Here is a 25,845-nt window from a genome sequence, read left to right as displayed (position 1 = left end):
ATTTTAAGATTCCTGCGCTTTTCTCGACATGATGTCTTTCCGTATGTTTCAGCTCTTTACAAGAAGCCTGTATTACTTTTTAGATTTTTTTAAATGTTTATTTATGTTTGAGAGAGAGAGGAAGAGGGACAGAGTGCGAGCTGGGGAGGGGCAGAGAGAGAGGGAGATCCAGAATCCGAAGCGGGCCCCAGGCTCCGAGCCGTCAGCACAGAGCCCCACGCGGGGCTCGAATTCACGAACCGCGAGGTCATGACCTGAGCCGAAGTCGGACACGTAACCGACTGAGCCACCCAGGCGCCCCAATTTTTAAACAAGAAATAGGCATAATAAGGATATATTTTTCAGAGGCAAGACAGAGACACCAATGGTCACGTCCGTCTAAACCTTTCATAAGGAACGCTAGGCGAAGAAGCCATTGAGCCAGGAGGTAAAATATCTTTGGTTTGTTTGTCTTAAATGCTCTTTCTTTCTTTCTTTCTTTCTTTTTTATTTCCCCCGGGAGATTTATTTATTTTTTTTTTTTAACGTTTCCTTACTGGAGTGTAGCTGACGCGCAACGTAAGTAAGACGTCTCTAGGGGGGTGGGAGGGAGGAGAGGGTGGGTGATGGGTATTGAGGAGGGCACCTTTTTGGGATGAGCACTGGGTGTTGTATGGAAACCAATTTGACAATAAATTTCATAAAAAAAAAAAGGGGGGCTCCTGGGTGGCGCAGTCGTTTAAGCGTCCGACCTCAGCTAGGTCACGATCTCGCGGTCCGTGAGTTCGAGCCCCGCGTCGGGCTCTGGGCTGATGGCTCAGAGCCTGGAGCCTGTTTCCGATTCTGTGTCTCCCTCTCTCTCTGCCCCTCCCCCGTTCATGCTCTGTCTCTCTCTGTCCCAAAAATAAATAAACGTTGAAAAAAAAAAAAAAGATGTCTCTTAAGCAGGCGGTACTTGAGGCAAATGCGGACAGCCCTGTGTGCGGGTGCACATGCCTGCGCGTGGTTACACACGCACGTGAGCGTGCGTGTTTTTACACATGTGGTTCGAATCCTCGTCTCTTGCTTCCCGTTGAAGCCATTCCAGCTGGGGAGTCACCCGGCGACTCAGGACAGACTAAACAGGATACGAAAGGGATAATCATTAGCATCTTCAGACTGTACGAGCGAAAGTTGAAACGAAAGACGTTGTTTTACTTTTAAGGAACCGGAGTTTCTGAAACAAGCTACTGTAACAACCTGACGGCTGGAAGCGATGAGTCGCTGTTGCCTAAGAAGCTGACGGGCGTAAGGGCGTCACCTGCACCACCGCGTTGGACGCGGATGTCATGTACAGTTTTGAGCGCTTCCTCGATGGCAGGCACTGTGTGCTGAGGGACCCCCGTCTTCATCCACGACTCTTTAAAACCTGGGAACACTCCTGGAGGGAGGTGCCAGGACACTGCCCGTGTTCCAGACACGGAGACGTCGGGTAACTGGCCCAAAGCCGCACAGCTAGGAGTTGGCATCCAAAGGCCAACCCCAAGGCCACCTCCAGGCACGCGGGGGCCCCAGAGGGTTGAGCAAAATCACCAGAGGAGAAGGAGGCTGGCTGCGGCCAAGCGCCTAGGTGCTGGGCACTGGGCTAGGCACTTCGCATCACTGCTGCCTCTTCCTGGCTGTGTGACCTTCAGTAGGTATCTTAACCTCTCTGAGCCTACTCTCCTTACCTGTTCAACCCAGATAATAATACTACCCATCTCTCAGAGTTGTGGGGAATACTAAGTGAGGCAACAGACATAAAGTATTCACAACATGCCTGGTGAATAGTAACTGGCCAAAACATAGTTAAGTATTACTATTATTATTAAAAATAATTTTTTTAATATTTATTTTTGAGAGAGAGAGAGACAGAGCATGAGTGGGGGAGGGTCAGAGAGAGAGGGAGACACAGAATCTGAAGCAGGAGCCAGGCTCCGAGCCATTAGCACAGAGCCCGACACGGGGCGCGAACCCACGAACCGTGAGATCACGACCTGAGCCGAAATCAAAAGTCAGACCCTCAACCGACTGAACCACCCAGGCGCCCCAACCTTTTTATTTTGGAATACTTTTAGATCTACAGAAAAGTCGCAAAGATAGCACAGAGAGGTCCCATACCTCACACCCTGCTCCCCCGTGGTTAACATCTTGTAATACTTTGTCTCAAGCCCATACTTTGCTCAGATTTCTTTAGCTTTTCTGTGACATCCTTTTTCTGTCCCAGGATCCCATTAGGATCCCACGTTGCGTTAGAGGTTGCGTCTCCTCAGGCTCCACGTGGCTGTGACAGTTTCCCAGATGTTCCTTGTTTTTGACGAGCTTGACAGCTCTGAGAAGTCCCGGTCGGGTCTTTCATAAAACGTGCCTCCATGAGCATTGTTTTCTCTGGATGTTTTTCTCACGATTGGGCCGGGGTTATGACTTTGGGGGACAAAGATCACAGGGCTCCAGTGACCTTCTCATCACGTCACACCAGGGGGCGCCTTTCATCCCGGTCTTTGCTCAGACCACACTTACGGGATGGGTGTTATATTCCACGGCCTCGACAGCGGAGTATCTACGTAAGTTAATTGGAATTCTTCGACGTGGGAGATCTGTCTCTGTCTTCCCCCTGGCGTGTGACTTTTCTTCTGTGTCTCCTGGGGTTGGGTACGGAAGTCTGTTAGAAGGTGTGGCATCCTCCTTCCTGGTGAGCACAATCCTTCGGAAAGCGTCTCCAGAGAGCTTGAGAAATAGACTCGGCTTGACATTGGAGGAGGCAGAACTCTGGCCACGGGTCAGGAGAGCTGGATTCCAGCTCTGGTCCTGCCACTGCCCATGGACGTCTTGGTCCGTCACTTCCCTCTCTGGGTATGTTCTAACTACTACCGGTGTGTGTGAAGCAGCCCAATGCTTTAGTGGCTTCAAACACGATTTTATCTTACTCCCAATTTCGTGGGTCGGGAATTCCAGAAGGGTTCACGTGGGGAGCTCTTGCTCGGGATCTCTCACGGGGTTGCGGTCAGACGCTGATGGAAGCCGCAGGTATATGGCGGTACAGTTGGGTTGGGCATCCAAGATGGCTCCCGCGCAAGGTTGGCTGGCTGCCAGCTGCCCAGCTGGGATGCAGCCAGAGGGTCTACATGGGATCTGACCGGCACGGAGGTCTCAGGGAAATTGTGGTTCAGGGTCCAAGTAAGAATGTTCTAGCAAATAAGGTGGGAGGTGCTTCGACTTTTAACCCAGACTCAAAAAACCACATAGCCTCACTTTCACCAAATTCTATTGGTTTTAAGCAAGTCCCTAAATTCAGCCCAGATTCAAAGGGACTATAGACCCCATTTCTTTTTCAAAACCTCTATAAGGTATCAATTTCCCCATTTGGGGGGCGCCTGGGTGGCTCAGTCGGCTGAGCGACCGACTTCGGCTCAGGTCATGATCTCGCGGTCCGTGAGTTCGAGCCCCACGTCGGGCTCTGGGCTGACAGCTCAGAGCCCGGAGCCTGCTTCGGATTCTGTGTCTCCCTCTCTCTCTGCTCCTCCCCCACTCATGCTCTGTCTCTCTCAGAAATAAATAAACATTAAAAAAAAATTTAAAAAAAATTTCCCCATTTGAAAATCAGGGATGTGGCTCAACTAAGTGATTCCTAAAGACTCAACTGGCCCCAACATTAAGATCCTGCTATTGAGATGACAACCTAACATTCTTACAGCCAATCCCAGGTGATGGACATTCAACGTATTTACTCTTCTCATTGATCTTCTCGGTGCCAGGCCCCAGGTCCAGCCTGGGGACAGAGTGGGGAATGGTGTGATCCCCCAAACAGGGAGGTGGGACGGTACAGTAGCTAGGGGCGCACACTGTGGGACCACACCACCTGGGTCAAAGGTTGGCTCCATCATTCGCTTAGAGGTGTGACCCTGGGCAAGTAACCTGACAGCACAGTGCCTTGGTTTCCTCCTCTATGAACCAAGGGCGCTAATATCTACCTCGTCAGGCTGCGTAAGATAACAAGTGATAACACCAAGTGCTTAACCCAGCATAAGTACTTAGCAAATAATGGCTCAGACTTTTGCCATCTAAGGGTCTGAACTTCACTGGTGTTCTCTGCCCCTTTTATGGAGGAGGAAGTAGACACCATGGGCCGGTGACCAGTCTGAGGTCAGACCAGATGTTCAGGCACCAGGGCCTCTGTGTCCTTCTCGAGGTGGCACGACTCGGCAAAGGGAAGTGCAGGAAGCAGTCGCCCTAGGAGCCCCCAAGGGGCCTGACTGTCATTTGACGCAGCAGACCTTGTATTTATGTACGGCCACACTTCTTTAGGGATGTACACGGAGGTAGCAATGTTTGGAAAGTAAGACGTTTTAGGAACTGGCCAAGTTGGTTAACCTTGTCCTCTGCACTTGTACTTGGCACGAAAGCCGATTCTCTTTCCCCTGGGATGCGAAAGAAAGAAAGAAAGAAAGAAAGAAAGAAAGGGAAAGGAAAGGAAAAAGGAAAGGAAAGGAAAAGAAAAGAAAGGAAAGGAAAGGAAAGGAAAGGAAAGGAAAGGAAAGGAAAGGGAAAAGGAAGGAAAACAGAAAGAAAGAAAAGAAAATTTCCGAGGATGGAGGTCTCAAGGGCGCCATCTACTGAGAGAAACTGGCAAAAACTGTAGAAATGGTGATTTCTTGGGCACGTTGGTTATTTCTCAGCTCAAGAAACCATCAGCTAAAGTCAGGACCTCCACACCTGGCCTGATGGAGAGACAGCATTTCTACTCGGGCCCTCCAGCTGTCTGGGCTCAGGGATATTTGTTAATAATAATAATTAGTATTCTATTAACATGTTGGAGCATTGAATATTCTAGCAATGTGCGTTTTCTAATTTAATCTTTTTTTAAATGTTTATTTATCGATTTATTTTTATGTTTATTTACTATTTTGAGAGAGAGGGAGGGCGCGAGGAGGGAGGGGACAGAGAGAGGGAGACACAGAATCGGAAGCAGGCTCCAGGCTCTGAACTGTCGGTAAGAACCCAACGTGGGGCTCAAACCCACGAACTGGAGATCATGACCTGAGCCGAAGTTGGACACCCAACGAATTGAGCCACCCAGGCGACACCCCCCCCCCAACCTTATTTAATCCTTACAGTAGTGAGTGCTAATATTCCCCCATTATATAGACAAGGGCACTGAGCTAGAGTCACTTGGCCTTACAGACATGTATCCATATTAGTCTGACTCAACGTTTCTCAACTGGATTTTGTTCCAGAAGCATTCATTCACTTACCTTATATGGGTCTCTCTCTCTCTTTTTTTCTCTCTCTCTTATATGGGTCTCTCTCTCTCTCTCTCTTTTTTTTTTTGCCAGATTACAGGGCACCTGGGGGGGTCTCTAGATAGAGGGCATCCGGAGGTCTGGAACCAAGTTGTTTTTCACTATTGTATCAGGATAACAGGCACAAAAGAAGTCCTCATTATATGTAACTCAAAACCCATTGTTTCTCGGCTTCTGCCAAGGAAATATAGAGAAAATTCAGAAGTTACCTTGGACATGTAGAGTCAATTGTTTTCCTCTACTCGATGGGCTTTTAAAATAACAGCAAAAGATAACGGCGGTTCACAATTGGTAGGACAATAAGGAAATATGGATTAGTGAGATTCACTGATCATCCCCAATCTCCAGGGAGCCAAGGACTCTAAGTATATTGTTTTCCACGCCTCTCACAAGCTGTGAACTTCGGCTGGGTGGTATTTTCAGGTCACTTCCGGTTGGCCACGCAGCCATTTGCAGGAAAGTGCAGGTCCGTGGTGATTAGTTAGCAGAAACTCCTAGAAGTGGGATTTCCAGGTCAAAGGGAATTGCTTGACTTGTCGCGCCTTTGCAAGGCACACGATTAGCATGAGGAAGAAAAATGACTTTGCCAGAGAAGCTTGGGCAATAGAAGACACTTAGGAAGCGGCTTCAAATATGAAGATGTCGATTCGGGGAACAGGCACTCAAGAAGCAATCAGGCAGAGCAAAGAACGACTCACTTTGGAGGCTAGAAGTTTTCCTAAGAATAATGACAGTTTGCCACGTCCAAACTCCCCGGCTTCTCCAAGAGGCTTTGGGACCGCTTGCAGTGAAAGAGGCAACCTCACGGAGTCAAAAGCCCTTCCCAGGAGAGCAGCAAGGCAACAGACAAGTTGCAAAATCGCTTTTCAAAAGCACTCAACACCCAGCTCGGAATGAAAAATCTCTTTTGAAGTTCCGGCAAGCTTCGGCCACTAGAGGGCACTAACAATACACATTTCCAGCCGGTGCCGGCCCCGCGGTCGTTGGGGGGTGGGGTCTGTCCAGTGCGGTCCTATCTCCCAGAGGTACAAAGGGCATGACCCAGAGTTTCCAGAAGGGCTGCTGGGAGGGACCCTCCAACCTCCAAAGTCTGAGAACTTTAACATTCTACGAAACAGCCGCTGATTTCAACCACGAGAGGAGGTCAAGGGCAGAAGGCGGCAAAGGCCAAGACTGCTCAAAGCAATCATGCTTTGCGTTGCTTGGTGTTGTGTTGTTTTGTTTGGATGTTTGTGATTATTTTTTCCCCCCACTTCTGATCAATCGGGTTCACCCTTGGGTGACATGGCACGTATCCCCTTCTTCTCTCTGCTTCGTTGGCCTCCGAGGAGACACTCTGGGTTTTTATTTCCCTCATAAAGGGAATTTAGTAACACTGACAGCCTCATATGCCGCCACGTATCCTGGAACCTGTAGCTGGTGTAGTCCGTAATTATTAACAGTTAATATAAAACAGCAGCCAGTGTTTCCGGGGCAGCCCCGTGATGTTGCTCCTTGTCTGCGCTCCGGAAAGCAATTACGTCCCCAAAACGTGGCCTTGTTCATCGCCACTCATAAAAGCCTGTCTCGCACCTCTTGCCGAGCGCGCACCCTGCTTTTTTCTAGGAGGGCAGAAACACGCCCCCGCCTTTATCCTGGGCCTCCGACAAGAGCAGGCTGCCTCCGGGCGGAGTCTAGGTTTTCCTATCGACAAGTTTGCAGCCTCGACGGCAGCCTTTCGAGAGAATTCCGTCTCCCCAGCAAGCAGAGGGGAGAGGGAAACACCAGTCATTGGCTTTCAATGGCCTTCGAGGCCTTTTAAAGTGCATATTGCGTTTTTTTCCCGGTGCATAATACGTATTTTTTGATTGAGATATGACTGGTGTATAACATTGGGTCAGTTTCAGACGAGCGACACAGCAATTCGATACATGTGCATTGCAAAACGATCAGAACCGAAAGCTTAGTAAACCATCTCACATAGTTACAATGTTTTTCTTGCCGTGAGAACTGTTAAGATCTCCTCTCTCAGCCGCTTTCAGAGATACAAGACAGTGCTGTTAACTATAGCGTATGGTGTGCGTTGTATCTCCGGGACTTAACTTTTCTTACAACTGGGTTTGTACCTTTGGGCCCCCTTCACCCGCCAATCTGTTCCCTGTATCCATGACTTTGGTTAGAGATCACACGGTTTTTGTCTTTCTCCCGGCTGACTTATTTCCCTTAATAATGTCTGTCTTTGTTGTTGCAAACGTCAGGATTTCTTTCTTCTTTCTTTCTTTCTTTCTTTCTTTCTTTCTTTCACCATTTACTTATCTTGAAAGAAAGAGAGAGAGCATGCGAGCGGGGTAGGGGCAGAGAGAGAGGAAGAGAGAGAATCCCAAGCAGGCCCTGTGCTGTCGGCACAAAGCCCGATGCGGGGCTTAATCTCACAACCACGAGATCACGACCTGAGCCGAAATCAGGAGTCAGACGCTTGACCGACTGAGCCACCCAGGTGCCCCTCGTTTTATTTCTTAATCAAAAAGGTGCTTAGAATTCTAGTATTTCCCCCCAAGTTAGACCTAAAGAGGAGGAACAAATAAAGGAGATTGAATAACACCACATCCAGAAACCCGCTTCTCCCTGCCTCCGCTTGACCTCAAAGCCCTGTCTTCTTCTTAATGGTCCCCTCGTTTATCCCCAACGTTGGTGGGTTCGAGCCCCGCGTCAGGCTCTGGGCTGATGGCTCAGAGCCTGGAGCCTGCTTCAGATCCTGTGTCTCCTTCTCTCTCTGTCCCTCCCCTGTTCGTGCTCTGTCTCTCTCTCCTTCAAAAATAAATAAACACTAAAATAATAATAATAAAAAAAAAGACCTTTCTCCCCTGCTGCTGCTTCTTGCTTGAATGTTTATGCACCCAAATGCTGGGTTATTTAAGCCAGGAGCAAAGCTCTCGTACCGCGCCTGGCGGGAGACTTCTGAGAGAGAGCTTGATGGAGACCATCTTCAGAAAGCCAGCGTGCGAACTTTGGGGTTGCCAGGCGGTGCCTGAGACCCCATTAGAGCACAGAGGGAAACACATTTAATCAAAGAGCCTTCGCGCACACCCTCCCCTTCTTCCCGCGCCCGGTGTTTTGAATCCGCTGAGTGTTGTATCGATGTCGGTTCCTAAGTCTGTGCTTTGTCGGAGGGGTTCAAAGGCATTGGCTGATATTTGGATGTAGTCTAACCCAATGGAATGTCTTGATGGTGTCTCTCAGAAACACGCTCCCCTATGAGGCAACAGGTCAAGGGTGGAAAGATCCAAGACTGCCCGGATCCTTTGGGGGAGCTTTGTTCAGAAGGTTTGGGCCTCACAACCCCTGGCCCGAGGAAGTCATTTTTGTGGGGCTGGCTTCTCTCCCACTCCTTCTTGGATGCACTTGTGTGGTTAAATCTTCCAAGAAAACTGGTCTCAGAGACTCAGACCTGGATGGTGAAAACTCCCAGCAGAGAAGTTCCCAAGTGACGGGCTACACAGCATTTTACCACGAATTTAAAAGTTTCTGTCTATTCAGCTGTCGACGTCCAGAATTGAATGCCCGCAAGTCTGCGGGGCCCCTGGTAAGCATGATACAAGGAAAGGCTATCCAATTCTTCACAAGGTCACGTAGATGTTTAAAGTTACAGACGAGTAAACAGACCTCAGATGCAAGCATAGAGTCTAGAAGGCTGGAATGGCTTGCCCTGGGCCACTTCGTGATTGCCCCCGATCGTGGTAGAGATGGTGGGGGCGGGGGTGGTGATAAGGGTAGTGGGGATGGGGGGGAGGTGAGGGCGGTAGGGATGGGGTGGGGTGGTGGCGATGGTGGCGATGTGGGGATGGAGGCCATGATGGAGAAAGGAGCCTAGATCCCAGATCTGAGTGTTCCTAGCACCTAACTCTTGGCACTCTAGCCTGTTGTCTTTTGGCAAAGGATGTTGGCGGTCGAAGTTGACTCACGAAAGAGAGTGCACAGTGGTGGAGCTTTCATATTTAATGTATCAGGTGCATTGTATTTCTTCTCATGAAAATAGCAAACACTTACGAAAGCAAATGTGGAAAATATAGCCAAATTTAAAGAGGATGAGGCAAGCATATTCGGGAGGTGAGGTTGCAAGACGTATTTGCTTCTGGTTTTTACCGTTGGTTTTGTATGAACATTTTACCACATGTAGATTTTATCTTTGCAGATGGGGGGAGAAAAAATTTAGGATGTCAATAAAAGCTCTCATATATACATATATATATATACACACACACATATATATATACACATATACACACATATATATGTACATATATATACATATGTATACATACACACATATATACATATATGTATATATGTGTATATGTATGTGTATATGTGAAAAAATTTAGGATGTCAATAAAAGCTCTCATATATACATATATATACATATACACACACACATATATATACATATATACATATATATGTACATATATATACATATATATGTGTGTATATATATGTGTGTGTGTATATGTATATATAATCACAATGATATTGCAGATGTGAAAATGGAGTCTAAGTATATGTGTGTGTGTGTGTGTGTGTGTGTGTGTGTAATTACACTGATATTGCAGATGTGAAAATGGAGTCTAAGTAACTTGCCCCAACATCCTACAGCAAATAATTGGCAGAGTCGGGATTTGAACTCGGGTCCCTCTGACCCCAAAGCTATGCTTGTCTCCAATATACGATGCTGTGTCCTGAAGATGGCCGTTAGGATTGTCATGAAAATGCCATCCCCAGGGATGATGCCTCAAGCAGCCTTTATAAACTGATCTTCTGATGGTTTTTATAATTCAAGCTTCTCTTTTTTCATTTTTTTTGTAAACGTTTTGTTATTTATTTTTGGGAGACAGAGTGCAAGCAGGGGAGAAGCAGAGAGAGAGGGAGACACAGAATCCGAAGCAGGCTCCGGGCTCTGAGCTGTCAGCACGGAGCCTGACACGGGGCTCGAACTGCGAGATCATGACCTGAGGTCGAAGTCGGATGCTTACCCGACTGAGCCACCCAGGCGCCCCCCATCACTTGACATTTTATCTAACGATATTTAGAAGTTTTGATTCTTATAAAATTATCCAAATTTGAGGTACCCTTTTTCAGTTCAACATCATCTCTGCATAAGGCTCATTATTAGTAATGAAATGGACAGAGGGGGTCCAAAGACAAAGCTTGGAGACGATGTTTTCCCACAGTAAGCTCCCGGGATGTCTAATTCCACGAGACATCACAAGAAAAAGGGCACAGAGCACTTCAGACCTTTAGTACCTTTCTATCCAGGCACCAAAACATGCTGTTTCTGAGGCACTGGGGGTCCTCCGGGTCCAAGGAGACTGGGACACAGGGATTCAGCCGGTGGTTTGCCCTAGGTCAGGTTTAGAGACTGCTCCCCAGTCTCCCTCGCCCAGAGGCACCCTTATGGAAAAGTCTCGGGTAGATAGTAGCCTTCTGGAAGGAGTTACCTCATCATTTCTCTCTCTCATCCTTGGGACACATTGTCCATCACTCCGCGGGAGCCAATGCCCAGGCCCAAGGTGACTTTGGCCCGCTGAAAACTGCCATCCTTTCCCACCCAAATTTCACGTCGAAGGATTCTTGGCTCAGAGACGAAGGGCGGGTGTGTGTGTGTCTGTGTGAGTCGATTCTTCCGGCCCCTACAACCCGTTCACCCACCCCACTTCTCTTTGCTTTGACAGAAAGAAAATTCGCCCAAGTATCAGAGAAGCCAAGCTGGCAATGCTATTCTCCAGGACGTCTTTGTTTTATTTAAGGTTTAAATCAGAAGGGATCACACAGGCTTTAAGACCCCCTGGCTGGCTTAAAAAAATTTTTTTTTAAGTAAAAGATCAAAGATTCAGGTCCTCAGGGGGAAAAGATGGGAGGGAAGAAAAATGGCAGAGCATGGAGAGAAATGTTCGGATGGCTTAGAAGGCAGGCCAGCTTAATACCTTCTTTTATTGTTATTGTTTTTTCCCCCTTGTAGACCTCAAATGTCGCCTCATCATTATCTCATAATTGCAACGTTTGGAAAGTACATCGCAACAGTTTATAAATCGCTCCGCATATATATTTTCTGTCCTCTCCCTCCTCCTCCTCCTCCTCCCCTTCTCTTCCACTCTGTCTCTCCATCTCTCTTTCTATCCCTCCGTCTCTCTCTCGGCGTTTAGACCCCGGCAGTAAGCTTTCAAAGGACAGGAGGGACTTTTTACAGATGCAGAAGGTGAGGCTGGGCCAAAGAAAGAGATGTGGCCCCCAGCTAGTGGAAGGGAGGGCCGGGCTTTCCGGGCTCACATGCTAACCTTTTCTCTCCGCTCTACCAAATTAAATCTTCAGGACAGAATTCTAGAACCTCCGGGCAGTGGGTGAGGGGATCAGCTGCTTATTGAGACGAAGACACTCACGGAAGGGAAGCCCGAGCGTCTCTTTGCTGGAGTTAATTCTTAATCAAAGGCGCTGCCCGTTATCCACCCCCCCCTCCAAGCCAGCCCCCCCGGAGACAGGGATATGATTTTATTTTGTTGTCTTTGTCTGTTTGTCTGACCTGCTTATCTCTCCTGCTTTTAAGTGAGCTCCCGAATGCGCGTATTAAAGGCGCTCGGCAGACTTGGGGACATCCCCTGTCATTAGTTAATGCTTTAGAGAGGGTCTCCGGTCCAGCTCACGGCGCGCAGGTCCTTTGCACCATACATCACCGACTGCCAACAGGCCTGACCCGGCGCTCTTGCTTCCCTCGCCTGAGTCTGCCCCCGAACGGGCTGCAGATCGGAGGGGCTGGAGACGACTTTAATTTAAGGACGAGCCCCCCTTGCGCAGCCAAAGGAAATGGCATGTCAGCCGCGTCAAAAATAGATACTGTTGTGCAGATATATGGACGGGGGGGTGGACGCCTCCTTTGCCATTCATTACCTGGATTGCCTTTAAATGTCAAAACAAATCCTTCTCCGGTCCTTCTCCAAAACTTAAATCATCAAGAGAGACAGGGTCAGCCTCTGCAGTTTGGAATGCTGGAAGAGAGGGGGTGGGGGGACGGCGGGGCGGTGGCTGGTGAATGCGGCCTGTGCACGTGGGGGCCTGGGCGTGCGGGGCCGGGGCCAAGATGTTCCGGGCGCGCTTCTGAAAGGGGGTGCAGGTTAATTCTGCAACTCCAGGCGAGTGCATCTCCCAGCGTGCGGATGTAGATGAGGATTTGTGTCCCGGCGCCCCCTGCCCCCCCCCAACCGGGCTGTGTCTGCAAATTACCAGCCGACGTGCGCGTCCCTGGCAAGGAGAAGCACCACGCAAATACACCCCGAAATCACACCAGCTTGGTGACAGTCGACGGCGGTTTGGGGCGAGGCATCGGACACTCCTCTCGTTTAATCGCGGAAAAACGCTACGCGGTGGACTGTCCCCAGCCACAGACAAGAAGACTGAAGCTTGACAGGCTGGGGTACTCACTCGAGGACGCGCAAGGCTCCAGAGCTCGCCGTCGCAACCCCCTCCTTGGGCAGGTGACCGACAGACGGTAGCACACGAGGAGGGAGCTACAATGCTTGGCTTACGTTGGCACGGATGCTGTAAGGAACAAACAGATTGTAATAAGTAATTTATACTGATTGGAAGGGAAATCAGTGCATCAGTGGATGCACAGTGGTCAGGAAGCGGGGAGTCAGAGGCAGACTCCCCGGTTTTGAATCCTTCAACTTCGGCTCAGGTCATGATCTCACAGTCTGTGAGTTCGAGCCCCGCGTCGGGCTCTGTGCCGACAGCTCGGAGCCTGGAGCCTGCTTTGGATTCTGTGTCTCCCTCTGTCTCTCTCTGCCCCTGCTTGTACTCTGTCTCCCTCTCTCTCAAAAATAAATACACTTGGGGCGCCTGGGTGGCTCCGTCGGTTGAGCGTCCGACTTCGGCTCAGGTCATGATCTCACGGTCCGTGAGTTCGAGCCCCGCGTCGGGCTCTGTGCTGACAGCTCAGAGCCTGGAGCCTGTTTCAGATTCTGTGTCTCCCTCTCTCTCTGCCTCTCCCACTCATGCTCTGTCTCTCTCTGTCTCAAAAATAAATAAACGTTAAAAAAAAAATTAAAAAAAAATAAATACACTTAAAAAAAATAAAAAGTAAAAGGAGTTACTCCTCATCGAGCACCTTGAAACCTTTTGGCCTCTGAACAAACTGGGGTTTGAACCCCGCGGGTCCACTTATGCATGGATTTTTTTTTCCCCCACAAATACAGGACAGGACTGTCAATGTATTTTCTCTGCCTTATGATTTTCTTTTTTTTTTTTTTTTTAATGTTTATTTATTTTTGAGAGAGAGACAGAGCGCAGTGGAGGAAGGGCAGAGAGAGAGGGAGACACAGAATCAGAAGCAGGATCCAGGCTCGGAGCCGTCAGCCCAGAGCCCGACGCGGGGCTCGAAGTCACGAACCGTGAGATCATGACCCGAGCTGAAGTCGGACGCTTAACCGACGGAGCCACCCAGGCGCCCCTGCCTTATGATTTTCTTAATAGCATTTGCTTTTCTCTAGCCTACTTTGTTGTAACAATACGGTATCTCATGCATATAAAAACAAAATTTGTGTTAATGGTTTATGTTACCAGTAAGGGTTTAGGTCAACGGCGGGCTATGAGTACTTAAGTTTTTGCGGGAGTCAGAAGCTATGCACAGGTTTCCCACTGCGTGGGGGGGTGCGAGGGTCCACGTTCTTAACCCCTTTGCTGTTGGAGGGTCAGCCGCCGTCGTCCAGCACCGTCTCAAACTTTCAATAAACATTAGCTGCTATTAAGCACATATATATCTAGTTTATTCTAGTTCTAGTCCCTTTAGCTAAATAACCTTACGGCTTTCCTGTTAAAGGATTCTAACCTGTTGAGACTTTACTGAGAACGTGGAGACATCAACTAGATAGAGGGATAGAGAATATACTTTACAGCATTTACTAGTGAAAGGCACTGCTATTGCTCTGGGTCGTACATGTGAATAAGAAAAGACCAGTGTTTTTCAAGGTGTAAGGACAAATATAACTATAATCATAAATATATTCCTAACATTATTTATTATTTCTTTATTTTGAGAAAGAGAGACAACATGAGCGGGAGAAGGGCAGAGGAAGAGAGGGAGAGAGAGAATCCCGAGCAGGCACCACTCTGCGTGGGCAGAGCCCCGCGCGGGGTTTGATTCCGTAAACTTTGAGATCATGACCTGAGCTGGAACCAAGAGCTGGACACTTAACTGAGTGAGCCACCCAGGCGCCCCTCAACATCTTTTTAAAGATATCTTGGGGCGCCTGGGTGGCGCAGTCGGTTAAGCGTTGACTTCAGCCAGGTCACGATCTCGCGGTCCGTGAGTTCGAGCCCCGCGTTGGGCTCTGGGTTGATGGCTCAGAGCCTGGAGCCTGCTTCCGATTCTGTGTCTCCCTCTCTCTCTGCCCCTCCCCCGTTCATGCTCTGTCTCTCTCTGTCCCAAAAATAAATAAACGTTGAAAAAAAAATTTAAAAAAAAAAGATATCTTAAAATATGTCATAGAGGGGCGCCTGGGTGGCTCAGTCGGTTAAGCGTCAACTTCGGCTCAGGTCACGATCTTGTGGTTCTTGAGTTCGAACCCCGCCATCGGGCTCTGTGCTGACAGCTCGGAGCCTGGAGCCCGCTTCGGATTCTGTGTCTCCCTCTCTCTCTGCCCCTTCCCCCTGCTCTCGCTCTCTGTCTCAAAGATAAACTTTAACAAAAATTGGAGAAAAAAGAGTGAGCCTGAAAGTAAGCTTATTTAAAATTAATTAATTAAAATATGGAATAGATCCTCAAGGTGAAAATGATCCAAATGTCCATCAACTGGCATATGCATGTAGCAAATGTGGGACGTCCCTACTATGGAATACTACTCAGCGATAAAAAAAGGACAGAGCACTGATTCGTGCTACATGGAGGACTCTGCAAAACTTTATGCCGAGCGAAAGGGGCCAATAGCAGAAGGCTGCGTGCTGTGTGATTCCGTCTGTGTACGATGTCTGGGGAAGGCAAATCCACCAGAGGCGAAAGCGGATTAGCACTTGCCTGGGTCTGGGGCCGGAATGGAGGGCGTCTGCAAATGGGCTCCGGGGCCTAAAATTGGATCGTAGTGAAGTTTGCGCGGCTCCGTAGATGTACCGAGATATTATTGAATTACGGGTTTAAAATACGTACGTTTTATGGCATACCAACTTTTTAAAAACCCAGTAAAAAAAAGCTCACCTACTGCCATTCCACCTTTGTGACTGTATTCCGTATGTTCCTAACGATTGTCTCTGCTTAAATATCCTTTCTCCATTACGTATTTTTAATTATTATTTAAATACGATAACGCTTCTGCATGGTGGCAGTGAAAAAAAAAAATTCCAGACTCTGCAGAAGCGTAAAATAAAAAAGGCAAATTCATTTTTTTCCTGTCTTTTCTCCCCACCTGCCTTACTCATAGGTGGCTGTATACACTTCCAGACTTTTTTCTGGAACTACATATGACAAACAGTTTACATACGCACAATATACGATGTGTATGTGTGTGTATAAGGCACACACGCGCGTGTATATGAGTGAGACAGAGGTTTCATTTCCGTAACGTTCACAGAAGTGTGCTCATAGTACACATAGCTCTCGGCCGCTGGAGGTCCGATCTCATCCCACAGGCAATCTTGGTACAGACACTCTTCTGTGTGAACCCTACCGGCCCTGCCTGGAGTCCGACAGAGCTCCTTAAGTCCACACGGTTCTCGTTTCTCTGTCCTGAAGTTCAGGATCACCAGGCTGTGCATATGATCGCCTGGGACAAGCTTGGAATACCCCCGGGGCACCGAGCTGGGTGCCCGTAGAGAGTGCTGGCCTGCTCCTCCCCGGTCTGTCAGAGATTCGGGACCGCGGAGGCTTTCGCGGCCAGCCTCCAAGTCCGTGTTTTTTAGCCTCAGTACTATTGACACTCGGGGCTGGATCGTTCTCTGTTGGGGGATGGGAGACTGTCCTGGGCATCGTGGGGTATTTTAGCAGCATCCCCGGCCTCTATCCCCCCGATGCCAGTAGCACCCCACAACACTCCCCCAACCCCTCTGGCTGGTGGTAACCAAAAATGTGTCCAGACATAGCCCAGGCGTCCCTGGGGGATAAGATCTCCCCAGCTGACCTTCAGAAAACATGTTCACATCACGTGGCCCGCGGAATCTGGTTCGCAGAGGGGAACGTCCTCCTAAGGAAATATTTGTATTTTTACTCAGGACAAAGTCATTTCCTGTTGACAGATCCATTAGTGACCGGAGTGTATCATAAAGTGTGTATCATAAAAACACCAGAGTGTCTTAAAAAGAAAACCGATCTTTCGCGTGTGCTTATGAAAGCATTATCTGTTTTTTGGTTTTAAAAATGGAACGTTACAGCTACGCGTGATTTGTACAATTCCAGAAAGTTTCTGGAATTCCCATCCCCTTGGAGAACCATTAACGTCTAGTCCATAGGCTTCCACACGCACGGGCACATGAACACACATACGTGCAACCATATGCCTCCCTATTTAAACAAAAGCTTACTACACACATTCTTTTCCTTTTTTTTTTCTTTTTTTAATCTTTATTTATTTTTGAGAGAGAGAGAGAGACAGAGTGAGAGCTGGGGAGGAACGGAGAGAGAGGGAGACGCAGAATCCGAAGCGGGCTCCAGGCTCCGAGCTGTCAGCACAGAGCCCGACGCGGGGCTCGAACCCACGAACCGTGAGATCGTGACCTGAGCCGAAGTCGGACGCTCGACCGACTGAGCCCCCCAGGCGCCCCTTGTTTTTCTTTTTTTAAAAGTAAGCTCTATGGGGGCGCCTGGGTGGCGCAGTCGGTTAAGCGTCCGACTTCAGCCAGGTCACGATCTCGCGGTCCGTGAGTTCGAGCCCCGCGTCGGGCTCTGGGCTGATGGCTCAGAGCCTGGAGCCTGTTTCCGATTCTGTGTCTCCCTCTCTCTCTGCCCCTCCCCCGTTCATGCTCTGTCTCTCTCTGTCCCAAAAATAAATAAACGTTGGAAAAAAAAAAAAAAAAAGTAAGCTCTATGCCCAGAGTGGGACTCAGACTCATGACCCTGAGATCAAGAGTCGCATGCTCTACTGACTGAGTCAGCCAGGCGCCCCTACTCGACGCATTCTTTAGCAACCCTCTCCCCCTGTACGATCATGGCGTTGGGCGTATTAGTCAGCTCTTGCCACGGTAACGCTGCGTAGCAAAACCGCCCCAACGCTCAGTGGCTTAAAACAACCATCCCTCCTTCTCAAGGTCACAGGGCTGGGGCTCAGCTGAGCCAGGCAATTCCCTCCGCACAGGGTTCTGTTTCCACATAGCTTCCTGGCCAATATTTGTACCCACAGAATCTCCCTTCAGAGCCAAGTCACGGGACACTGGGCGAGTTCCTTCCTCCACGTCCCCGTGCCTCAGATTCCTCGTTTGACAAAATGGGTAATAACCGTATCTGCCTTGCAGAGCAGTTGGGAGACGTAGAGGTGATTTACCGCAGTCACCAGCCCACGGTGCCGACTCAAACACCGCAGGCCTTGTAGTGATTTGGGGGTGATGCAAACGCGCCTAGCCCTGGCTGCAGTTTCCGTCATCAGGTAGCTCTGTCCCTGGGGTTTGTCACCTCAGTTTTCTCGTCTGTGCAACGGGAACAGCATCCTCTGCCCGGCTTCCTCTCCTGAGATGGATCAAGACGTTGCGTGGGACCTTGTCACCCCTCCACGAGCACGGCGAATGATTGTGCGTGCCGTTGTTCGCGCACAGTCTCCGACAGGTGAAATCCCAGCCAGAATGATCCTCGCGAGCTGGGCGGCTGGAAAATGAGGCACGCGGTCTGGAGGGGGAGACGTGGCTTTCGCAGCCAAAGGCAGGAAACAAAGACCGGCAGCGAAGTGTGCTGGCCAATTGCGTCAAGATCCAGGAAGACGTTAGAAGGTTCTAGAAGGCATACCGATCGGACCATCTGAGAAGCCACACACGTCCAGCTGCCGCGACGGGCGTGTTCAAGGGAAGCTTGGGCCCGGGGGGTGGGGGGAAGATGATGGAGGGAAGAGGGGAGGAAGGTCAAGGAGAAGCTCTGTTTCTGTGGGACCGTGGCTTCTGTGAGCCCAGCTCCAAACACCTGCTGGGGAGCCTGGGCCGCTGTTGGCCGGCATCTGGGAAGCAGAGCTACAAACAGAACCGAGGGCAATGTCACACCTCTGAGTTTGTCACCGCGTCTAACCGAGATGACCCTCCAAGGATACTGGCTGTGCTTCTAATCTGAACAAATCCCACTTTGGGCCAGCTACCGTCTGGACCCAAACACGAAGGCGGGGGGCGGGGGTGCTGCTCCCGGAAACCTAGTTCCCACTTAACCAGGTCCACACTCAACAGCCAGCAGGCAGTCCAAACGCGAATCTGCCAACTCTGTCCTGGAGCATCCGCTCGGGGACCCCCTCCCTGCACGATGCCGAGTTTATCCAGAAGACGTAAAGCCCCGTTCGTGTGTTCGGTCTGCAAACTGGCAGGAGAGGCAAGACAGAGACCATTAAGAGACCTCGGGCAGACGCAGTCCGCATCCCCGCTGAGGGCCCGCAGCCCCGCAGTATGAAATGGAGGGACTTGCGATTTCTCCAGAGTTTTATGATCTTCCACAAAGGCGGGGAAAAGTGAGACTTGATGGTTGGCAGAGACTGGCCTTCCCAGATGTGGTACGTTGAGTTGTTGTCTGCTCCCGGTAACCTCCCTTTGCTACACCCACACCCTCTGCCATGCGACTTTGAAGGACGCCCCAACTGGGGTGGAGGGAGTCTGTTTCTCTGACCCGCTGACATCAGCCTTGCCATGTGACTGGCTCCAGCCAATGAAATGTTAGTGAACGTAGTATGACTAGAAGCAACAACGCTTCTTCCATTCACCGTGTTAAGGACGTGTCTTGAGGAATCACTGGCCCGTGAAGGATGACAGAGATGATAAATCAGGCCTGACCCCAACTCACAGCTCGAAGCGCTTTGGCTCCCTCCCTCCCTCCCCGCTGAGCCCGCTTTGGCTCAGCAGAATTAAAGTCAACTCACAGATGCTTAAGCAAGAAATAAACACCGTTGTTCAAGCCACTGAATCTTGGGAGAATTTTTTTTTAATGTTTATTCAGTTTTGAGAGAAAGAAAGACAGCACGAGCAAGGGAGGGGCAGAGAGAGAGGGAGACACAGAATCCGAAGCGGGCTCCAGGCTCGGAGCTGTCGACACAGAGCCCAACGCAGGGCTCGAACTCACGGACCGTGAGATCATGACCTGAGCTGAAGTCGGTCGCTGAACCCACTGGGCCACCCAGGCGCCCTGAATCTTGGGAGAATTTGTTACGCAGCATTCTTGCGGTGGTAACTCATGTAACCCCTACCGTGTAACTCAGAGATTGACTTGGAAAAACTTGAGATCTACCAAAATGTCATGATCTCCACCTAAGGGACTTCACACGCAGAATGTGACGGCTCAGGGGGTAGCAGATAGAAATCAATGGTGTATCGATAACCACCATCCACTCGTTATGAGGGTGATTGAGTGAGCTGCGGGCAGAGGTCCGCACCTTGAAAACAAATCACCCTGCTTGCTGTGTAGGAGCCGTGCCTACGCGGGGCATGTGTATAAATGCCTCCTTCCCTCCAGATAGTCTAGCTCCTGACCCAAAGCTTTCTTCATGATATTTATTGTTCATTTGAGTGATGTTTATGGTAGAAAACTGGGGAATACAATGAAGCCATAAAAACAGTTTAAATAATCGAATCCCACCACCCAGACAGAGCCTCTGTAAGCTTGTTGATGTACAACTATTTACGTACGTTTTCTGTCCAAGTTGGGAGAGCACAGTGTATCCTGTTTTATAACTCACCGCCTACTTACACACGGACTACGTATATTCGTGTTTAGCGGTAGCTTTCTAAAACGCGAAACGTGGCGACATAATCTGATTGGCTCTCTGTTGCTGAATGTTCGGGGTATTTCCGGTTCCTTACATCGCAAGTTACACCGCCATGAACATCTTGCAACTCGATATCAGTACAGAGTTCTCACTGTTTCTTTCGCCGGGATCACGGAGCAGTCCCCTTGCTCCCCACTGTCCCATCGTTGCCCAACTCTATTGTTCTCATCCCAGAAACCCCAGAAGAAAGTGAGTCAAGGAGCCAGGTATACTCTCGAGTGAAAACCCCAACTCCCCACCCTGCCCCCCAGCTGAAAGGGAAAACCCTCAATAAAGTGGTCAGATAGCCTTGGAGCCGCCCGCCCCATCCTCCCTGAAGACGTCTCCCGGCGTGGTGACCTCATGAGCCACGGTGCAGCGTGCAGCGTCGGGGGTGATGTCACCTGAACTCTGGGATGTATTTACGGCTTCGTGCCCGCAGCTACCTCTGGCTTCTTCTCTTTGGGTAAATACATCAAGGGGCCATCGCGGTAAAGCTGGCGAGTGCGGGCTGAGTGGTTTACGGTCATGCCTGGGCTGGAAGGCGTGTCTGCAGGGCTGCTTGGCAGATCCCCAGGTGTGAGTTTCTGAGATGCTGAGCCCTGGATCCCCAAACCAGGATGTCATGAAGCCTGCTTTGGTCTCTTTCAGGATATTTGCTTTCCCTTCGCTTCCCGCCCCTGTCCGCAATGTCAGCACAGCCCCCCGCCCTACCTCCCTCAACCCAACACATCTTTTCTTTCTTGAGTAGTAGCCAAAGAAAGAAGCCAAAGAAAGAAGTGTCCATCGCCCCCCACCCCCCCGCCACCCCCGACAGAATTTAAAAGCCATTCAGCTCACACGTCAACGACGCTGACCTTTTGGCTGGATGAGTCTAACAACTGAATGTGACCTCTTAGGCAGCTTGGGGGATAGCGGGGAGCGGTTCTTGGGAGATGGGGGAGAGAAAGACGGGAGGGGGAGGCCTCAGGAAGGAGCATCTCCTCTGGGAAGATGTCGTGCCCCCCTCCCGCCCCACCCCCCGCTGCCTCCCAGGTTGCATTAGGTCTTTCTTCTCTGTGCTCACCTCTGTCCAAGCATCTGTCGCCCTGTGAAATGACACCCCGTGAGCTGCTTGACGGTGGGGAGCCGTGGGCCTGGCACATAACAGGTCCTCAGTTAAATGCTTTTTCAAGAAGTGGATTCGCGAATAAGTGAGTACAAAGTCCTCTTCTAGCGCTGGAGTCGCTCGGTCTTGTATTTCGTTTGGCCCTCGTGCCCTTTCCGGTCATTCAGCTAGGTTACCGTGCCGAATACTCATTCAGTTACCGTTCAGTAAAAATTCATCGGGTACCCACTGTGGGCTTCCCACCGGGTTTGATTCTGGCCAAGATGTGAATGGCAGTTTCCAAGCTGAGTCAGGGGGAAAAACCTGAACAGGCAATTGCCATCTTGCCAGGGGTATACCACACGGGGAGGGAACTTTACCCGGTAGGGGCGCAGGAAAAGGGGGGCCCTGCTTCACACGCTGGGGTCCCAGAAAGCTTCTAGGGAGAAAAGAAAAGATTGGGGCTTCTGGCAGGCTTGTTCGAGGGAACGCCTTCAAATCACCTGTCTGGTTCGATTGTCAACGCGTGGAACTCCTTGACCACCGAACAGATCCCACGATATTGCTGATGATGGTGCTCCTCCATTGGAGTTACTGCCATATGACAAAGCCAAGGTTGGCGAGGTTGTGGAGCACCGGGAACACCAGCCACGGTTTACGGCAGGATAAAATGGTACAGTTGTGTTGGCCGGTAAACGAGCCAGAGTCAGTTGTAAGATGCACAGGCATCTCAGCCCAGGAACCCAACACCCGCTACGGTCTCCGGAGCAACTCTTACACACGTGCACAGAAAGCCATGCACAAGCATATTCATTGCAGCGTTGTTCGTGATGTTAAAAACCTGGAAACTACCAGTGCGCCTATCAACAGGAAAAACGAATGAATACATTTAGGTGCCTTCAGTCCATGGAATGCTCTACAACAGTTAAACACAACCAACGAAGAAATGCACAGGTCAGGGGCGCCTGGGTAGCTCAGTGGGTTGAGCGTCCGACTTCGGCTCAGGTCATGATCTCGCGGTTCGTGGGTTCGAGCCCCGCGTCGGGCTCCGGGCTGACAGCTCAGAGCCCGGAGCCTGCTTCGGATTCTGTGTCTCCCTCTCTCTCTGCCCTTCCTTCGCTCATGCTTGGTCTCTCTCTCTCTCTCTCTCCCTCAAAAATAAACAAACATTAAAAGACATTTTAAAAAAATGACAACATAGGGATGCCTGGGTGGCTCAGTCGGTTAAGCATCGACTCTTGATTTCAGCTCAGGTCATGATCTCATGGTTCGTGAGGTCAAGCCTTGCATTGGTCTCTGTGCTGATGGCGCTGAGCCTGCTTGGGATTCTGTCTCCCTCACTCTGCGCCCTTTCCCTGCTTGCGTGTGCTCGCTCTCTCTCTTTCTCTCTCTCTCTGTCAAAATAAAAAAGAGAAAGAAAAAAAGAAACGCACAGGTCAACATAGATCGATCTCAAAAACACAATGCCGTGCAAAATTTGCGTGAGGATATGCACGGTATAGGACTGTTCGCAGGAACTTTTAACATGTGTGAAACAGGGGCGCCTGGGTGGCTCTGTCGGTTGAGCCTCCGACTTCGGCTCGGGTCATGATCTCGCGGTTCATGGGTTTGAGCCCTGCGTCGGGCTCTGTGCGGACAGCTCAAAGCCTGGAGCCTGCTTCGGATTCTGTGTCTCCCTCTCTCTGCCCCTCCCCTGCTCATGCTCTGTCTCTCTATGTCTCTCAAAAACGAAATAAATGTACAAAAATGTTTTTAAACGTGTGAAACAATACCAGATGTTACCATATATTATTTAAGGCCACATACATACCTAAATGGTCAAAGCGTAAAGACCCGCATGTAAATGCTAAATTTCAAAATCAGGAAGGTGTGTCCCTCGGAGAGGGAGGGAAAGGGACGCAAAGAGGGAGGGGTACTTGGGAGAAACAGTCTCTGGAAGTTTTCATTTCCTAAGCGGGGTGCCGAGTACACAGGTGTTTATAACATTATTCTCCATTCTTCCGTGTGCCTGAAATAGTTCAAGAGGCAAATAAAAAAGGCGGCTACCACACGCACGATGCCCTTTCCTCCTCAGGAAACCCTGTGGCAGGAAGTGTCGGGCGCCCCTCCCAGCCCCCCCCCCCCCCCCCCCCTGTCTCTGTAATCTTGGACTTGGGGAATGAGGTTCCCAACATTGAGGGGAAATAATAATATGGCTGACGGTAAGTTCTCCTCGTCTTCGTGTGGATCGGTCCCCCCCGAATCATCATAGCAGCACCGTGACGCCGTGAAGATTGCTGTCCCACTTCACGGACCCAGCAGTTGAGGCTCAGAGAGGGGGACAGCTTGCAGAGGTCACCCGGTCTTAGAGGGCAGCGGGTTTGCCCTCGTGACCCAGAGCTTCTCTGCCAGGGGGGCACAGAGCGCGGAGGGTCACCTCCGCAGCCGTACTCCTGGGTTGAACTCCCAGCTCTAAGGTTCTACGCAAGCTCACCTCTCTGTGCCTCAGTTTCTTCACCTGTAAAATGGGGTTGCTTATGGTAACGTCCTCGCGAGGTGGTCACGAGGGTTAAAAAAGATTCTGGGCACTCAGACTCGTACGTGGCACATGATAAGGTCTGCAAAAGTGCCCACTGACGCCATCTGTCATCATACCTGAACACTAGTCTGCGAAGGATGTCGGGAAGGCAGACCCAGGTGAACCTTCGGGCCCTGCTATGATCAGCGTTGCTGGGGGCTCGGTGTCGGTCAAGGTGCTGGTTGCTCAGCTTAGGGAGTGAACAGACACATCTCAAAGGGGCACGGATTTGGCCAGCAGATGAGAAAGGGTCGGTGATGGATCGGTGGCCCAACGCTCCCCGCCTCCTTTCGCTTTTCTGGGTTTCCCTCCTCATCACTCACGGGCTCTATAAACAGATTTCCCGGTAATCGATTCCCTTCCCTTTGATGTCTCCCCATCCGTTCTCTCCCTCACTCTAGCCTGTTCCCCTTCCTCCCTGAGGAGGACCTTGTGATGGCAACAGGTCCCAATCGGACGGGGCGGAGGTGCGGGGCCGAACGGCGCTGTCGTCGGTCGAACCCAGCTTTTCTGAACACCTCCCGGGGGCCTTCGAAGAACTCGGTTTAGGGAGGGCAGGCCACGAGGGGTAGAAAGGAGAAGGTCTGCCCGGCTGAGCTGAAAAATCAGGTCTGGCCGGAGTGTACCTGGGAAGCTCCGTCGTCTTTCTTTTTTTTTTTTTTATTTTTATTTTTTTTTAATTTTTTTTTCAACGTTTATTTATTTTTTTTGGGACGGAGAGAGACAGAGCATGAACGGGGGAGGGGCAGAGAGAGAGGGAGACACAGAATCGGAAACAGGCTCCAGGCTCTGAGCCGTCAGCCCAGAGCCCGACGCGGGGCTCGAACTTACGGACCGCGAGATCGTGACCTGGCTGAAGTTGGACGCTTAACCGACTGTGCCACCCAGGCGCCCCTCCGTCGTCTTTCTGAGCCTCACTTTTCTTATCTGCCCAGTGGGGATGATGAGAATGCCGACCCCACAGGTCCGCGGGAGAGTAAGTGACACTGCGGGTGAAGCACAAAGCAGGTGCTCAGCTAATGGCAGTTTCATGCTTCGGTTCTTGTCACTGTTGTGACGGGGACAAAGAGACTTGTGTGAAGTCCAGCACGTTGTCTAGAAGACCCGGGGGGCGGAGGGCTGCAGGGGGGGCGCAGCAGCCATCTGTGGAGATGAGGAACCTGGGAGAGATCCAGGTCTGGGGAGAAGAAAGCCAGTTCCATTTGGAACGCGTCGAGTTTGAGGTGTGGCTGAGCTGGTGGTTATCCGGGAGGCATCTGGCGGGACAGGGCTGGAGTCTCGGGGCTCAGATCCTGCTACGGTCCTAATTCCTGGGATCTCGGCTCACACCTTTCACGGTGACTCAGAAACCTGTTCGGAGAAGCTTGTATCCCCTGAGATTCAGGGGGCGGGGGGTAGGAGGAATGTTTGTCCCTGGCCTCCTGTGACCACGCATGCACACAAACACACATCTCTGAGCCAAGCTCAAAAGAAAGAAACTTGTTCAGAGAAATGGCCAACTATTAGGGTGCCTGGTGGCTCAGTCAGTTGAACATCTGACTTCGGCACGGGTCAGGATCTCGCGGTTCATGGGTTCGAGCCCCGCGTCGGGCTCTGTGCTGACAGCTCAGAGCCCGGAGCCTGCTTCGGATTCTGTGTCTCCCTCCCTCTCTGCCCCCACCCTCACCTCAAGCGCTCTGTCTCTCCCTCAAGAATAAATAAACGTTAAATTTTAAAAAAATGAAAGAAAGAAAGAAAGAAAGAAAGAAAGAAAGAAAGAAAGAAAGAAAAGAAAATGGCCAGCTATAATCGCCTCTTCCCCGGAAAACAAAATCTCGCCCCTACCCCGGAGGAGAGAAGGAGCAGACGTGATGTTTCGGGAGATCCTGTTTTTGAAGATCTTAGTGAGATATTCATCCCACCGCAGTGACCCACTGCTGGCATAGGAGTCAGAAGAGCAGGGTGGTCTCCAGTGGGCCAGCCCCTTGACCC

The sequence above is a fragment of the Leopardus geoffroyi genome, chromosome D3, assembly GCF_018350155.1.
Source record: "Leopardus geoffroyi isolate Oge1 chromosome D3, O.geoffroyi_Oge1_pat1.0, whole genome shotgun sequence".
Taxonomy (NCBI): Eukaryota; Metazoa; Chordata; class Mammalia; order Carnivora; family Felidae; genus Leopardus; species Leopardus geoffroyi.
Note: the sequence above shows the minus strand (reverse complement) of the source record.